Genomic DNA, 17,683 nt, shown 5'->3' on the forward strand with positions numbered 1-17,683 from the left:
TGATGATGTCTCTCCACTGGAGGCGGAGCATCAGGCGTCTCCTGTAGGGGTAGAGGCCCTCATTATAGCGGTTAAACAGGTTCTTAATTTTCCAGAGGAACCGGAAACGGTTTCGCAGGAGCTTGACCTGTTTGCTCTTCCGACTAAGCCGCTTGTTGTGTTCCCGTTTCCGAAGCAGGAACAATTAACGGCGGCTTGGCAAAGTCCTGATAAGAGATTTCAGGTTCCAAAACGGTTCCTGTCGGTCTACCCGTTTCAGCCATCTGCTTTAGCGAAGTGGGTGACCCCCCCACCGGTCGATGCTTCGGTTTCAAGACTGTCCAAGAAGACCACGCTTCCAGTCCCGGGAGCGTCCACGCTAAAAGACCCGTCTGACAGGAAGCTTGAGAACACTCTTAAGGCTATTTATGTGGCGGCGGGCACCCAATTGCGTCCGGCAGTTGTTTCAGCTTGGGTGAACAAGGCCATCTCAAAGTGGTCTGCTCAGCTCATTCAGGGGTTGGATGACGGTACTCCTCGTCAGGAGCTTCGCTTATTAGCGGAGCACATTCATGAATCGGCGGAATTCTTAGCTGATACCTCTAAGGATATCACTATGATTGCTACACGCATTTCGGCCAACTCCGTGGCGGCACGTCGGTCGCTGTGGTTACGCTCCTGGCAAGCCGATGTGGAGTCCAAAAAGGCGGTGGAGGCTCTTCCGTTTAACGGGGACATGCTCTTTGGTCCAGAACTGGACAAGTGGATTTCCCAGGCTACTGGCGGTAAATCTACATTTTTGCCGTCAGCGCCTCCTCCAGCCAGACGTCAATATTCTGGTCCATCATTCCAGTCTTTTCGCCCACAGCAGTCCTTTCGTGGCCGTGGTAGAGGCTCGGCCTTCTCCTTTCGAGGCGGCAGAGGCAGAGCAAGAGGTCAGGCCACCGCAAGACCCCAGCAGCCTAAGCCCCAGGATAAACCAGCAGCATGACTATCCACCAGCGATGCTGGGAAGTTCTCAGGTCGGGGCCCGGTTACTGGAGTTCCGAGAGCAGTGGTTGTCCACGACTTCGGATCCCTGGACTCGACTTCTCATTTCGGAAGGTTACAAGATCCAGTTTTCGGGACGGCCTCCTTCCAGGTTCTTCAGGACCGGACTTCCGCACGTTCCAGAAAAAAGGTTGCATCTTCAACAGGCGATCCAGAAGCTCTTGCGGTCTCAGGTGATTACTCCAGTTCCGTACGAAGAAAGAGGGCGAGGTTTCTATTCCAATCTTTTCGTGGTACCCAAGCCGGACGGATCGGTCAGGCCTATCCTCAACCTCAAGGCCCTCAACTTGTTCGTGCAGTATCAGCGGTTCAAGATGGAGTCTATTCACTCTGTGATAGCCTCCCTGGAGCCGCAAGAGTTTTTGGTATCCCTCGACATAAAGGATGCTTACCTTCATGTCCCCATTTCGGTTCTTCATCAGTCGTTTCTCAGGTTTGCGGTGGGTCACGAGCACTTCCAGTTTCGGGCCCTCCCGTTTGGTTTATCATCTGCCCCTCGAGTGTTCACAAAACTGCTGTCGGTACTCATAGCTCACTTGAGGCTCCAGGGTCTCAATATAGTACCTTATCTGGACGACCTGCTGATAAAGGCCTCATCACCTGCAATTCTGCAGGAGCATTTGCGCTTGACGATCCAATTCTTGATCCAGCATGGTTGGATAATCAATTATCAGAAGTCCACACTCTCTCCAACGCAGCGTCTCCAATTCTTGGGTCTGATTCTGGACACAAAGAATCACAGAGTGATCCTTCCAGAGGACAAGGCAGAGGCTATCAGACTTCTGGTGCGCCAGGTGCTTCAACACAGGCGAGTTCAGATCCTTCTTTGCATTCGCCTGCTAGGAAAGATGGTTGCAGCCTTTCCAGCCCTCCAGTTCGGCAGGTTCCATTCGCGGACCCTGCAGTTGGATCTGTTGAGTCAGTGGTCGGGCTCGCACCTCTATATTCATCGAAGCGTGCAGCTTTCCAGACTCACAAGGTTGTCACTCATGTGGTGGCTACACAAACCGACTTTGTTGCGGGGGCGTCGCTTCGCGGTCTGGGACTGGATAGTCCTCACCACCGATGCCAGCCTCACAGGTTGGGGGGCGGTCGTCTTAACGCATCGGCTGCAGGGGCGGTGGACTCAAGCGGAGTCTCGTCTGTCGATCAATGTTCTAGAACTAAGGGCAATTTTCAATGCCCTTCTGGCGGTTCAGGACACTCTGAAGGGTCTCCCCGTAAAGATACAGTCGGACAATGCGACGGCGGTCGCCTACGTAAACCGACAAGGGGGAACAAAGAGTCGAAACGCCATGAAGGAGGTGTCCAGGATTCTTCGTTGGGCAGAAAGACAAAGTGTGATTCTGACAGCAGTCTACCTGCCGGGAGTCGACAATTGGGAAGCAGACTTTCTCAGCAGAACGGAGCTGCATCCGGGAGAGTGGTCTCTTCATCCCGAAGTCTTCCAACAGATTGTCAGTCGGTGGGGCCTGCCCGAGGTAGACCTCATGGCTTCTCGCCACAATCGTCAGCTCCCACTATACGTCTCTCGGACAAGAGACGCAGGGGCTTGGGCGGTGGATGCATTGGAAATCCCGTGGACATTCCGATTGGTTTACCTGTTCCCTCCAATTCCTCTTCTCGGAAGGGTTCTCAAGAAACTAAGGCGAGAACAGACTCAGGCTATATTGATAGCTCCATTTTGGCCCAGACGGACGTGGTTCGCAGACATCCAGAGTCTTCTCGGGGACGATCCCTGGACTCTTCCGGACAGGCCAGATCTTTTGCAGCAGGGTCCCTTCTTGCACCCCGCTCTCCGGCCCCTTCGTTTGACGGCGTGGCTATTGAGACCGACATCCTGAGGAAGAAGGGGATTCCTTCCTCTGTCATTCCGACCATGCTCAGGGCTCGCAAGCCGGTTTCGGCCGCCCACTATCACCGCATTTGGCAGTCATACTGTCGTTGGTGTTCTGGTAGAGGTTATCCTTTCAGGTCTTTTCTTTTGCCTCGCCTGCTCAGTTTTTTGCAGTCAGGTTTAGACGGTGGTCTTCGTTTAAGTTCACTAAGGGTCCAGGTTTCGGCCCTATCCTTCTTTTTCAAAGAAAATTGGCCCTTTTGCCTGAGGTCCAAACGTTTTTTCAAGGGGTGGCCAGGGTTCAGCCTCCCTTTATACCTCCCACTCCTCCGTGGGACTTGAATATTGTTTTACGTTTTCTCCAGTCGGAGACTTTTGAGCCTCTGGAGTCGACGGAATTGAGATTCCTGACATGGAAGACGGTTATTCTGTTAGCTCTAGCGTCTGCTAGGCGGGTCTCGGAGATTGGGGCTCTCTCGTGTAAAGCGCCTTTTCTTGTCTTTCATTCGGACAGAGCCGAGCTTCGTACGCAGGCGTCTTTTTTGCCGAAGGTGGTTACATCGTTCCATGTTAACCAACCCATCGTCATTCCGTCTTTCCCTGATACGGACCAGAGTTCTGCCTCTCTGGACGTGGTACGGGCTCTTCGCATTTATGTTTCCAGAACTTCATCCCTTAGGAAGTCAGATAATCTTTTTGTTCTCTATGACGCGTCGAAGCGCGGATGGCCGGCTTCCAAGCAGACTATTGCCCGCTGGATTAAGCTGACCATTAAGCAGGCATATTTAGCCGAGGGAAGGTCCCCTCCTGTTTCCATTACGGCCCATTCCACCCGGTCGGTTGGAACTTCTTGGGCGGCCAGACGAGGGGCCTCCACTTCGCAGTTGTGTAGGGCGGCTACTTGGTCTTCCGCCCACACTTTCATAAAGTTCTATAAGTTTGACACATTCGCCTCGTCCTCGGCGGACTTTGGTCGTTTGGTCTTGCAGGTTCCCACGAGTTCTCCCGCCCAGGGGGATATCTTTGGAACCTCCCCACAGTGATCGCCAGTGTCCCCTGCCGGATGTAAGAGAAAATAGGAATTTGGTACCTACCGGTAATTCCGTTTCTCTGAATCCGCAGGGGACACTGGCCTCCCCCCCAACTCGTGTTGCCTGCCAGTTATTGTTTGGTTTACATGATTTGTGTGTGTTTGTGGTTGTAGTCTGGTGTCTTCTCCTCTCGTTACCAATTTTCCTAACTGGGGATTGTGGGGTATTAGAGGGGAGGAGCCAGCTACTTAAAGTTATAGTGTGCCAGCTCCCAGCAAGCCAGCTCTAATTACCCACAGTGATCGCCAGTGTCCCCTGCGGATTCAGAGAAACGGAATTACCGGTAGGTACCAAATTCCTATTGTTTCTTTAGTGAAGCACATTATTTCCATGGAAGGGAAAGTAAGGCAGGTATCCTGATTGTTGGGGATTTTTTTTTTTGAGGTTTTTCTAAATGTGTTCCTAAAATGTGTTTTATTGGTTTAGTAGGAGTCAGCAAGGGCTCTGGGCATCTAGTCAACTGTTAAATTCAGGAAACATTGCCTTTATACAGACTGATTATGTATTCCATATTGGATATGAACAAGATTACATTTTCCATTTCTTGATGCAAGGGAGTGTGTTTGTAAAATTACAACACTGGTTTGAGGCATTATTTGATCACCTAAAATATATTTTGGATGGTGTTTTTTTTTTTTTTATTAATGGTGTGCTGTTTTTTTGCAGAGCTTCCTTGAAGGAGCTTTTTTAATGGTGCCCATACACAGGTCCTATTTGGGCCAATTTCAGCCACTTTTTACTGATTTAAGCCGATATATCTGTTTAAATCGGCCTAAATTAAATGGGTTTGACATCTGTTCCCAAGTGGATCAGATCCTGGAGATCTTCTGTGCAGCACATAAGATCTATCTGAATTGGACCATCAGCAACACATCGCGGGTGCAACAAATCATCCGATTTTCCCTTGAACTCCCCCGGCAGCTCCCCAGGAGGTTTTACATGGGGTAAATCGCATTGAGTGCCAAATCCCTGTGAATGACATTGATACAAACTCCATAATAAAAGAAAACCTGCTATAGCAACTACTAATTGTGTAGGTTCCATATTGTTACTCTGCCCTTGGAGAATATGACACTTGGCCCATATACGTGTAAAAAAATATGTCTAGCTATTTCATATTTTAGGTGCTATTATTTATTTATTTACAGTTTCTTATATAGCGCAGCAGATTCTGTTGCGCTTTACTATGTAGCGTGTGTTGCCCTATGCATGTGTGCTGAAGTCATAAGCTTGAGGCTTACCTCAGACACCAGGTCTGTATATAGATAACTATAAATATATAGTTAGATTGATAGATATAAATTCTATTTCTCTAACGTCCATTATGGAATACTGGGGTTCAATACTATGGGGATAGAGATCCTCCGCAGGAGAGACAGGCACATAAGATCTTTCAGTGTGGGTGCACTGGCTCCTCCCTCTATCTCCCCCTTCACTAGTCAGTTTAGAAAAATAGATATAAATTATATTATTGTGAACAATGGACAAATAATTCTATTGTTATGCTTCCATAAAGCAGGTATTTGTCCTGACTTGCCAGCCCTTTCCGCTTTGCCTCACACCTTCTCTCCTCTTGTTTTGTGAAGACGAAGCTGCCAGACAGTTTCAACACTTCCTGGCAGGTCTCAAAAGTCATACCATGATTTCATGAAAGGGTTTGTATTGCTTTTGTATTTTATGTGTCTTTGTGTACAATTCAAAGCTTGAAAATACCATCAATTTGGATTTCCAAAAGCTATTGTTTCCCTGTAATTCAGAAGAAGTGCTGGGATTTCTTACCATTGCATGGCACTACATAGCTAGCTAGATACTGTCCTATTTTAGCTTGTTTCTTAAGGTGTCACTTTGACAATCTGTTACTTATTTTTATACCTTAGTATAGTCCTGGTGGTTCTAAAACGTTTTAGTCTAGTACAGCTTTCAAGACATGTACTTTTAATGAGTTTAGTGTAATATACATTTTATTTATTAACAGTTTCATATGGCGCGCACATATTCCGCACCGCTTTATAGACAATATTTCAACATTCAGATGCAGAACTACACAACTGTAAAATATTACATTGCTGAACACTTTTTTTTTATTATTTACAGCTGTGCATCTAGCTGCCCCACAGATAGCTTGACATTTTTGCTTAATTATATGGTCTGCATAGCTGATCTTCATAGCTTAACTATGAATTTGCATTAGTTTATTCATTTTAACTGTGCTTAATTTGTATAAGTATGTTGATATCCCAGAAAACTCTAGTAGGTCTTCATTTCTTGCACAGTGTGACAGATTTACAGAATTTATCAAACAAATTGGTGCAATAGGTATATTCAAATGACAACGAGCACTGCTGATAGCTCATGGGTCAGTATTCAACTGAACCCCTTCACTCGCCTTTTTCCACCTCACTGGTTCTTTTCAGCTAGATGGAAACGGCAAGTGCGGCCATCAAAACGGCGAGGCTTGCTGCTATATGCAGTGGGCTCGCTGTTCCTGGGAATCCTTGCTGTCCTCTGATGGCAAGGATTTCCCCGGAGCATAGAATAGGGTGAGAAGCCGACGAGGGGTTTATATGGCGAGAATGACTTGTTTTCGGCGATCCTCGACCGAAAGCAAGCCATCCTCACCGCAGAAACAGGCATTGAATACTGCCCAATGTCTCAAAGCCCAAAGCCTAGATTCATGTCCGATCTTCCAGAAAGTTAATTCATTTTTGTGTCCCCTGAATGGTGTAGACCAGGCATGTCCAACCTGCGGCCCTCCAGATGTGCTAAAACTACACATCCCAGCATGCCTTGCCACAATTTGGCTATTAGGGAATGCTAGAATGATGGCAATGCATGCTGGGATGTGTAGTTTTAGCACATCTGGAGGGCCGCAGGTTGGACATGCCTGGTGTAGACTAATAATTTAGTTGACTATAAATGAATCCAGAAATTCAAGACCAGCTGCCAGTTTCCTGACTGAAAACAATAATGCACTCTGTACAAATGTTAGGTCATATTTACAGGGATATCCTATTAACCCCAATGAAACATGGTGTGAAAAACTCCAGTTTTTCTAAATTTTTTCAGATCAATATAGATTGCTAGACAAAAAGCATGAGCTCTCACGAAAACATACTTGTTCAGTGAAAGCTGTCTTTAAAAGCCCCCATACACTAGCCGATTTTGGTCAGATTTCAGCCAGATCAGTCGGATCTGGCCGAAATCGGACCAAAATCGGCTAGTTTTGATGTCCCCTCAGATCCGATGCGCGGTCCCGTGCGCATCGGATCTGCGTCGGGTGGTCGGACCTGCTGCACGTCCGACCACCCGACTTGGGACCTAGTGGGGCGGCGCGGCGGTAGAGGGAGCAGGGGGGGCTGGGGACGCTGCGGGGGACACAGGCGGCATAGAGCCGGGCAGGGGGAGCCGGCGGGAGCTGTCAGTACGGAATAAAAAAAAAAAAGCCCATACAATGAATGGGCGGCCTGTGATTGGCTGAGCGCTCTCTCAGCCAGTCAGCAATTGGCTGAGAGAGCGCTCAGCCAATCACAGGCTGCCCATTCATTGTATAGGCTTTTTTTTTCTAGCACTGACAGCTCCCGGCTCTATGCCGCCTGTGTCCCCCGCAGCGTCCACCGCCCCCCTGCTCCCCACCAGCAGCCCTGCTCTGTAGCCCCCCCCCCCCTGCTCCCCCGGGTTTTTTACATGTGATAAATCGAGACGATTTATCACATGTAAAAAATGGCACATCAAGTGCCAATCTAATCAAGCTTCCCCGGGGAGCAGCCGGGGAAGCTCAGGGGGAAGTCGGGGGCGACTTGTCCTAAGGACAAGTCGCCCTAGTGTATGGGGGCCTTAAGGCATGCGTTTTTGGGCATTATTGCTTTTGCTGCCTAATACGGCTAGCTTTTCAGGGCTAATTAGATAGCCCCGGACGAGCCTATTACCTGCAATCAGCAATATTGTGTAATAGAATATCCCTGATAGTGTGGAACGGGCCTGTTAGTGCAGTCAGGTATGACATACTGGGGAGTTGACTCAAGTACCAGCCAATCCGCTTCATTATACAGTCTGTATTGGGAAAAGTACCAGCCAATCCGCTTCATTATACAGTCTGTATTGGGAAAATGACAGAAGTGGACTGGTTGGTACTTTCTCTCTCCAAGATATGCTATATCGCCACCGCAGTTGTCAACTGTATTTGTCTTATGACTGCATTCGCCAACATTCTTGATAATAATTGTCATTTTTGAGTCCCATTACTATCCAGTTTTATTTTAGTTCGAACCAGATGTTCAGAAGGACCAGTGTATGAAGTCTTACTGACTGAATAGTTCCCATGGTGATTGGATCTGTAACTGCATTTCTCCCAAAGGGAGATACAGAAATTGAGTTATAAATATTTAAATTTTTATCCATGGCAGGTTTTCATCACGGATCTAAATTGCACCAGTGATGTAGTTTTGAAAAAGTCGAACATTAACAGTACATCTTTTGTAAAATCTTAGATGCAGTGTGCCTTTATTGATCCTACATATTCTACATATTGTGACTGAGATTAACTTCCTATTAAACGGTGCCACTCCATCATATTCATAAATGCCTCGGGTGTTATTTCAGCTATCAGTTTGTCTGGGCTGATGATCCTGTGACATGTCTCATGATCACACTTTAGAGCCAATCAGGAAAGTCTTGAAAGCTGAAAAGTAATGTACACTGTGTACCAGAGAACCAGAAAGTTCTCTGGTACACAGTGAGCATCCAACCAATACATAAACGTGGCACATTTCTCGTAGTTTTTTCATAGCTGCCCTGAAGAGGCAAAAATATACACGTGTGACTAAAGAAAAAGCTATGATGCTTAACATGTTTCTCTGATCACTTACATGTGCCTTGTACAGTTCATGTAAGTGATCAGGGCCCTTTTATTGTAAACAAAAAACTTGGAATATCAAAATATTTTTGTAGTTGTTTTAGAAATTGTCGGTTGGGCAATTGTAACTTGAATTTTGCATATCAGCAGGATTACTACTTGTGATGTCTCTTCCTCTACTCACTCTATGGTACAGGTTGAGTATCACTTATCCAAAATGCCCGGACCATTTTGCATAAGGGATTTCTTTTAGATTTTGGAATATTTTTATTTTTCATACTTGGCTGGTGGTCCACTGCGTCCTTCAGGATCCTCTTCAGCGGCATCTCCGGTCCCAGGGGTGCATTGCGCGTGACATCATACGGGGGAAGTATGAAAAAAAAGAGGCTGGGGAAAACCCCTCAAAATATTCTGAGAAACCGCTGTTTTCGTAATATTTCGGTTTTCGGAATACACGGATAAGGGAGACCCGACCTGTAGTTATAAATGTAAAGTGATTTGGGAGCGCTAGGCATTACTGATTACAACTGCCGCTTCCTAATATTGTGGGAATTTCATCCAAAAATAGGGTAATATAATCTACTTTATGCAACATTGCCATTGCTTAGGAATATGCCAAATTAGGGCTTTAACTGAGGCAGTTTAATTCGGTGAGCAGAATACTGGTTTACTTATTTTTGTACATAGGGCGTAGTCATTGCTTCACTCTGATTTTATTTTATTTAATTTTGTTTAAATATGTAATTTATGGCTCAGCAACAGAATACTTTATAACTTGGTTGGGAGTCTGAGCATTTGTCCTAGTATATGGTTTCATTACATCAGTATGCAAAATAGTTGAAACTGTTCATTACTTTTAAATATTGCGTTAAGTGAAGAGTCTGTTTTTTTAAATGGATATTTTAAAACTAGGATGCAAGTTTCCACTGCTGTATATGGGAAAAGGCAGTTGGTGAAATGTTTTCTGTAAATGGCAATTCTGAAGGGATATACACATTTTAAAGACATTGGGGAGGAGTAAAACAATGCAAATCACAATCATGTATTACTTTTCCCTTTCATTTAAAAAAAAAAAAAAAAAACAGTGGTGGCGATGCACAGGACCACGCATTGCTGGGCTGTACACACGGAACGATCCGTATTCCCACTTGAGGCCCAGATTCACTAGTGCTATATGGGCACTTTTCATGCGATTCCCATCAATGTCCTTTTCTTGCGTTTGCGATATGAGGCGCGTTTCTCATGTGCATCGCAATCACAGAGCTCACAGCTTCCACAATAATCTATTGGATCTTGCAGCTATGACTGAAATTGCATACGATACATAGTATTGTATGAGCTCCAGCCACCCACACTAGTGGAAGAGGGCCTTAAGAAAGGATATCTCAACAAGATGACCTCTGTTTTGTTGTTATTTTTCCCTTTAGTTACAGCAGCATGATCTTTCAGTTGGAATGTTGACTACATTGTTTATAAAGTAGTCCTTTTCTCTAAATATTAAATAGACAACCAAATATCTTTTTGTTTTTTTTAACAAAACATTTCAGTTCAGTCTACATTTTCTGTTTACGTGTCTGGAGGAAGGGTTTAGTGGCAGTTGTCAACTGAAAATGAGGTAAATGTGATAATTCATGTGCCCTTGTCATGTGCTGGCAGACAAACTCCAGAGGGAACGCACATAAACTACCAGTTTACCGCACAGGCTCCTGTGGCTTTCAGAAAAGTGACGAACTCCCTATATAACTCAAGCAGTTACTTTTGTAAACTGGTTCCTAAATCGTTCCTGGCCATCCTAGTAATAGACAACAAAGAAAGTTTTTACAGTCCCAACTGTATAAGCTTCATAAAACTAATACAGTGTTAAGTGATTCTTTATCCTCTTTCATATTTGACCAGAAAATATGAGAAGACCTGCACGCTTTAAGACTAGTGTGTGATTTCTTGCTCTGAAGCAGATGCATTTTATTGCTTTGTACATTTTTTTTTTTTTTTTGCAAAGAGAGGTCTTATAGATGTGCAACAAAATCAATGTTAATTATTTACTGTCATTCTAGTGCAATAATATTGTATTTAGTCAGGAATGTTAAGGCATATTTACATACCAACCCACAGTTGGCCCTTCCCTCCTGTGTGATTGCAGGGACACCTAACAAAATCTGTCTTTTACAAAGGAGAGCCTAATGTGCAGAAAGGTTGCAGTGCAATTAGATTTTATAGTCTGAGGTCCAGGAGTTATTACACTGGGACTTTCAAATTGTTATGTTGGCTGACTAAAGGTTCTCTAATGCAGAACTCTCTGCATGTTGGGTGCTTCTTTCATCAGTGGTTTCCATAGAGTGGGGATGACAATAGTTTATAGCCTATTGCAATTAAAAATTGAAAACAAAGTCCTGATCTGACAATCCCACACATTGATTTTGTTTTAATATTCTAAAGGTGCCCATACACTGCTCCTACTTCTCAGACCAGTGTATTGGCATCCGATCCCCATTACATACGGTCTTTTCACATGCAATGTATTGCATGCGACCCTTGTGGAATGAATCCAGAAGTCATATGTGCAGCACATGCCAGTTAATTCCAGATGTGTCCACATACATCTATCCCCTTAATGGGTAACCTTGACACTCTAGCAGTTGTTGAACTACACATCCCAGCATGCTCTGCTTCAGTTTTGCTATTTGGCCATGCTAAATCTGATGTAGAGCATGCTGGGATGTGTAGTTCAACAACATCTAGAGCAGGGCTGGGCAATTGCGGCCCTCCAGATGTTGATGAACTACACATCCCAGGATGCTTTGCATTAGTTTTGCTATGTGGCCATGCTGAAACTGATGCAAGGCATGCTGGGATGTGTAGTTCATCAACATCTGGAGGGCCGCAATTGCCCAGCCCTGATCTAGAGTGTCAAGGTTAGCCATCAAGGATCTATCCTTTGTGTGTTACATGTCGCATTCCACAACATGTGAGCACCACCTGAATTTGTAGCATCGGGCATCTTAATGCGCAACTTTTTAGGTTACTGATTTTTTATTGGCAAAATGACGCGCATAAGATGAACTAGCAGCCTATGCTTACTAAAATAGGTGTCATACCTATATACTGTTACAAGAGCGGCATTATGCATCCGATATAATAACTAATGTAGTATTTTGTGTGCAGATACAGCTGCAATGGCGCATAGAACATATGTAGTGTTCCTGCTAGGCTGTTTTAGCGGGGCACTGTGCCCTGCCCGATTTTTACAGGGCAAAATGCGCCCTGCCCCGCTAGCAGCGCCCTGCTAAAACAGCCTGGTGCCTGCCCTGGCAGGGTGGACGAGGAAGCTCAGTGGTCGGGCCCGTCCCCTTTAGTGACGGCGGCCTCCAGGCCCGTCCCCTTTAGTGATGGTGGCGGACGGGCCCGCCCCTTTTCATGACATCGCGGCCCAGGCACGCCCCTATTGTGACGTCTGCTCTGGACCGCCCACAACTGTGACGTCGGCAGGCCCGGTCCGCCCCCTCTTGTGCTGCCCCTGTGCAGTGGCGCCCTGCCCGCCCTCATTTCTAGAGGGAACACAAATATGTATGCTGCATATCAATTTAATCCGCAGAAGCTAATTGTGCATCTTGCATCATTTTGCAAATTAGACTACTCTTTAACTGAAAAGTCACACAGACGCTTGGTGCTACGGAGTCCTGCCACGGCATGGCGTGATTAGGAAGGATGTTTAACGAGCAAGGAGGCTGGATGTATGTGGACACATCTGTACTAATATGGCCACTAAACTGCAATATAATTTGATTTCGAATTGTTTGATGCAAATTGGAGTAGGCAAAGCGTGTGTATGTTTTTAGTTACTGCACATCTGTATTGATGAATAGTCTACATTGTACCATAATAATGTCTGTCCTACACTTTGCTCTTTCAGCCATTGATTGCATTGCAAACCTAGAGGAATCTAACTAAATCACACAAAGCTATAGGAAGTGGAGACTGATAAAATCTTTAGTACATTCACAGAAAATCTCATTCCACAGTAAATTTCCACATCTCGCATGTATAGCATTAAATGATCCTTATAAGTTTCTGCCACTATGCAGCAGTGCAGTAAAACTGATTTATAGTCTGCTATAAAGGCATCAGAAGGAAAATACATTCCTTTCTAGCAGAGAGAAAAGAATATTTTCTTTAGTCTGCAAATAAAATATAAAGGGCATGTGGCTGCCCACTAAAGAAGACATTTCAAGAAGTTTAGATTGGTTGTGAAACTGTTCTATGGCCACAATGGAATGTCCATGTAATAGAAAGTAGGGTAACCATTTATTTTGTTTTTTTGCAATAACCTTTTTAAGGAATGTAAAACAATTATTTTAAATATGACTATCACTTTAAGGCTGTAATCTCATGTAGAAAAATGTCTTTCCCTTTAAATAGTAAGTTATGTACCACTTAGCTATCATTCTACAAATTATTTCCTTTCAAAAACTGTCTGAATGGGAAATGAAATATGGCTTTTCATGGCAATGTAGGGTACACACCAGAACGATCATATTCATGGGGTGATCCTATGATGGTCGTACAATCTGTTGGAGCACACAATCTGTACACAATCTGCATATGTTCCGATCATGATCTGTATCCAGTTGAAGGGATCTTTTACAAATCCTGACTGCAGCAGGTAGGATCTCCAAACAACCAGTGGGGAGGCGCATTGTGTAAAACATGCCTAATGTATATACAATCGGTTGAAATTGACGGGATTGAGGCCAATTCATTCTGATGTGTACCTAGCATATGTCTGCTGCAACAAAATGGTTCACGCATTTCACAACATGTTGGGGATTATTTACTAAGGTAAGCGTTCTACTGAAGATGGGATGTTGCTATGGGCAACTAATCAGAATCCACTTATTTAGCACCTTCTTGAAGATTTATAAATTGAATCTGGTTGCCCATAGCAACATCCCATCTTCAATAGAACTCCCATCTTATTAAAGAAACCCTGTAATGGCATCACTCAGGGGAGGTTGTTAATGCCCCCAAACACTGTGTGATTTGGACCCGATTCTGAGGGATTGGCTGAGAAATAGGTTAAACTCGGACCAAATCACATGTGTATAACAACATCTGATCCGATGCACGGATCAAAGTCGGAGGTAGGACAGACTGCACATAAGATAGATTGTATGTGCAGCCATCAGCAGTACATCATGAGTGCTAAAAATCACTTGTGGTGTATCACATCCGATCAGGTGTGTAGGTGTGTGCCGCACCACTGGCACACATCTATCTGCAGAGCAGTAAAGTGCCAGGCAGGAGAGGTTGCTCTGCATCCATTGCTGTGGCGCCGGAAGCTTTGAAAACTCCCATACAAATGAATTGATGGTCGCTGATTGGCTGAGAGTGCTCGCTCAGCAATTCAGCCGCTGCCCATTCATTTGTACAGGTTTTTTTTAATTCTCCTATTCCTGCCTGCAGCTCCCCCAGAGTACATGCAATAAATTGCATGTCATTTATCACATTAAAAATGGCACATCAATTGCCAAATCGTATTTGAGCCCTCCTGGGCAGCTGCCGGGGGAGCTCAAGGGAAATTGTGTCCGACTAGTCGGCCTAGTGTATGGGTGCCTTTTTACAGTGCATCTAGATGAGTGTTGGATTTAATAAGGATGACCGGCGGAAGGGATGCCTGCGGTCAGAATACACGGGCATCCTGATCAAGAGAATTCCCACAGGGGTTTTGTAAGTGTACATTTCTGAGCCATTGGTGCAGAGTAGATTAAGATGAAGTCTTCTGGATATTACTGGTAAGAAACATCATTTATTTTTTCAAAAATGTGCAATTCTGGGTTTGTTCGCACAAATGGGCGCACCTGAGAAATGCAAGATCCAAATACAAATGCAGGGTGTGCGACCTTTCTTCCTGGGAGAGGTGCATGCAAAAGTGGGAAAACAATCCTGGACCCCAATAAAAGAGCCCAAAATAGAGGTAACTCCGATAGCTGGACCATATTTAAGGTGATAACTACTGAGAAAGTAAATAATGGTGAAAAAAATTATTGTGTTTTTCATGAAATTGAAGTCCTTCCAACAATTTTTGGTATTGGAAAAATGTTTGTATAGCGATTTCCGTAATCCATGGTTTTATACAATTTTACAAAAAGTTGTCATTAACATTACCTCTCCCCAGCACCTTCCAAAGCCTTCTTCTACAATACCACTCATGCATCTACCTGTCCCTCATCTTTGAACCCATTATTGAGAAGTTTCTGAGAAATTTACCTGAAAACTGACGTGTCTTAATTATCCAAATTGTGCTATTTTAACCTCATCTACAGTAAGTTCAAGATTGTTCATTGGGATGGGTGTAGCAGAGGTTCTGCATGGTGTCCTGTCCTATTTCTCCCCTAAAATAGATTTTTCTCTACACTCTTTCACCTGCTCAAGAGGGTGTGCACAAACAAATGCTAACTTCCACTTAAAACTTAATTCAAGTTTGGAATGTGATTGCAAATGTAATTTGCAGTGCAAGTTCGCTGTGAGATTGCTGTGCAGGACCCAGGTATATGAGGTATTACAGTATCCTGATAAATGCAACTCTTCCGAAGTAGAAAGTGATAGAATTGATGTATTCCGTGATTAGTTTGGATAAGTAATCCAAATTAAGGCAATAAAATACTTATCAGATGATGTAATTCATTTACCCTGCATTGCATGGCATGTTGACCTTTTCCTCAATTCAACATTTCTTGAATCTGATATTTTTACCACCAGAAGTTGTCGTTTTAAATTACAGATAAAACGCATTTACCCAAACCTTGTAAGAATCCTAATTGGATTATAGAGCGCTTCATAAGGAATAGAAAACCCTGAAGTGAAATAAAGAAACAAGCAGCTGTTCATTATCATCTGCATATGAAATGCTGGCACACCTTTTTAATGAGAGAATTTAGTTGCAATCTTCATTCTATCATGTCTCGTGCTAGTAGATAATATTCCGGTAACAGCCTGCAATCTGATAATTGCATACTGTAGGCTCGCCAATCCAAAAATAAGCAGTTTCCCCTCCCCCCAGCCTTAATTTAAAATTTTAAAATGCTGAAATAATTAACCCCTGCAGGGCTTTACTGTCTTGCTATGTGCATTTAAGCTACGGTTAATACGACAGCCATACGCAAATTTTAGAATACCGCCTCTTTTTAGAGGTGGAGAAAATCATGGACAATAAAGAAGATCCACAGACAAGTTGGATTTTCCGTACCTTCACAGATTTTGTGATATCCTTCTACAGTTTAATGCAGGTTTTGCTTTCAGTTCCACCGTGTGTTGAGTTACATTTAGGCAAAATGCCCAGTGAACTCATATTTTATGTTTTATTATATTTTTCTTTCCTTTCCGTTTTTCGGTTCCAACCCAAGCAAAATAGACGTAAGGAGAGGCCAATCTTGGCACAGTGTCAGTCACAACCCAAATACCATCTAAACCAGCTCTTCAAGAAAAGATGGTATACAGCCAGCCAACAATATTGCTGACGACATCAAGTGCCACCCTGAATAAACATGTAAGAGCAGGTCATATAGTCTTCCAACCTTTAAGTAAAAAAACAAACAAAAATGTAATGCTTTTCACACTGAATGAAGTGCTACACATGTAAATTATTTTAAAAGCTATGTATTAGTTGACTGTATTATTGTTACGGACAACTTGTTGATGAATGAAATGTCACCAGGTGAGGTTTAATAGTCTTAAATCTGTCTGCCTACCTTTTTAGTGTACAAGACCAAGCTTTGTTGCTGTTATCACCATCACACACATACCTGTTGTGTCCCAATTCCTCCAGTATCCCCATCGTGCTCTCCCTTTTCTACTATACGTACCCCAGCGGCTGATCTCCTCCTCTTAGATCTGTCTCCCATCCAACGCATGCTACTAGAATTGATCTGTGAATCCCTGGATACAAATACAAACACAAATGAAGTTTTGATTTTACAATTAATAAAGGGTGACTATATGCTTCTTTAAGGTCTGGTGAGTGCAGTATATACTGTAAATGTATATATGCATTTAACGCAAATGTGATTTACAGGTGTGAATAATACAAATAAATGTTGTGGTTGTCTGTCTGCTTTTTCATTCTAGAAATGTATTGCGAGGACTGGTTAATTCATCCTCACAAGTAGTCAAAGATGTCACCGCAACATAAAATCGCTGCATTTTATTGGATTGGTTTCACCTGCCATAGGGGGTTTTGCAGACCTGATCATACGATGATTTAGCTGCAAATCCAGTCACTCGCGATCAAATAATTTTTCCAGCATGTACAGGAGCCCAGGACTTGGTGGCTGCGATAGAAACTGACGTAACACAACTTCCCTTCAAACACCTTGGTACTGTACACCTGCGTTTTTCCTGACACTTCCAGAAAAGTCTGGTTACCACCCACAAATGCTGGCTTTCTGTCAATTAACTTACGTAGGGCCAGCATTCAAAAAAAGTAGCAAGATTTTATTGCAGAATGGTCTTGTGTCGTACGAATGCGCAGTATATCAATTAGTGAATTTGCAGCTGTGCGATCAGATTGGAATAACCTGAGGAAGTATGACACACAGAAATGGTCCAGGAAGATTCTGTGGGCACCATGTCAATACTTGTCCACTTTCTTCACAAACTTAGAGAGAATATATCTATTTGTGTCCTAACTATGGGGTGTATTCAATGCGGCCGGCAAGGGGGTTAACTGATCCTTGCTGTTTAACCCCCACGCCAGCCGCTCACCCTATTGAACACGCTGGGGAAATCCTCTGACAGCGAGGATTCCCCCAAACAGCAAGGCTCGCTGCATTAAGCCACGAGCCTCACTGCTTTAGCGGCCGCATACGCCGTTTCCCCCTC

General features: G+C 44.0%; 1 protein-coding gene and 1 long non-coding RNA gene across 12 annotated transcripts in view; both read left to right on the forward strand.

Moving 5' to 3' along the window:
* NEO1 (neogenin 1) overlaps window positions 1-17,683 on the forward strand; it is a 138,135-nt gene that overhangs the window by 17,482 nt on the left and 102,970 nt on the right. The gene's annotated exons all lie outside the window — the stretch shown is intronic.
* Window positions 14,987-16,900, forward strand: LOC146072518 (uncharacterized). The gene is made up of 3 exons (XR_014473164.1): window positions 14,987-15,128; window positions 16,210-16,352; window positions 16,563-16,900. It is a non-coding gene; the product is annotated as an uncharacterized LOC146072518 (long non-coding RNA).

Source organism: Crinia signifera, chromosome 4 (assembly GCF_055691185.1).
Source record: "Crinia signifera chromosome 4, ASM5569118v1, whole genome shotgun sequence".
Taxonomy (NCBI): domain Eukaryota; kingdom Metazoa; phylum Chordata; class Amphibia; order Anura; family Myobatrachidae; genus Crinia; species Crinia signifera.